A 337-nucleotide genomic window follows, 5' to 3' on the forward strand; every position below is an offset into this window, starting at 1 on the left:
TGTGTGTGTGTGCGTGTGTGTGTGTATGTGTGGAGGGGGGGGGACTCCACAAACAACTCAATTTTAAGAACATTCCATTAGGGAATTGAAACAATGTCATTCGTCACGTAGCTCCTCTAAGTTTTTCGGGTGTCATCGATATCCTGAAGGAGTTTCAATTACACTATGAAATGCAGATTGTTATTCTCTCATTTAAAAAAGTTTTAATAGCTTTTCTAGACACTGGGATTATTGTGGATAATAAGTCTTTAGTGTCCTGGAAGAACTGGACTTATTAGGGGTTTACAATGCACGAAAGTGTACAGGATACGATATCGTGAGGAAAGCATTTGACTGG

The sequence above is a fragment of the Aplysia californica genome, unplaced genomic scaffold (genome assembly GCF_000002075.1).
Source record: "Aplysia californica isolate F4 #8 unplaced genomic scaffold, AplCal3.0 scaffold01393, whole genome shotgun sequence".
Lineage (NCBI taxonomy): Eukaryota > Metazoa > Mollusca > Gastropoda > Aplysiida > Aplysiidae > Aplysia > Aplysia californica.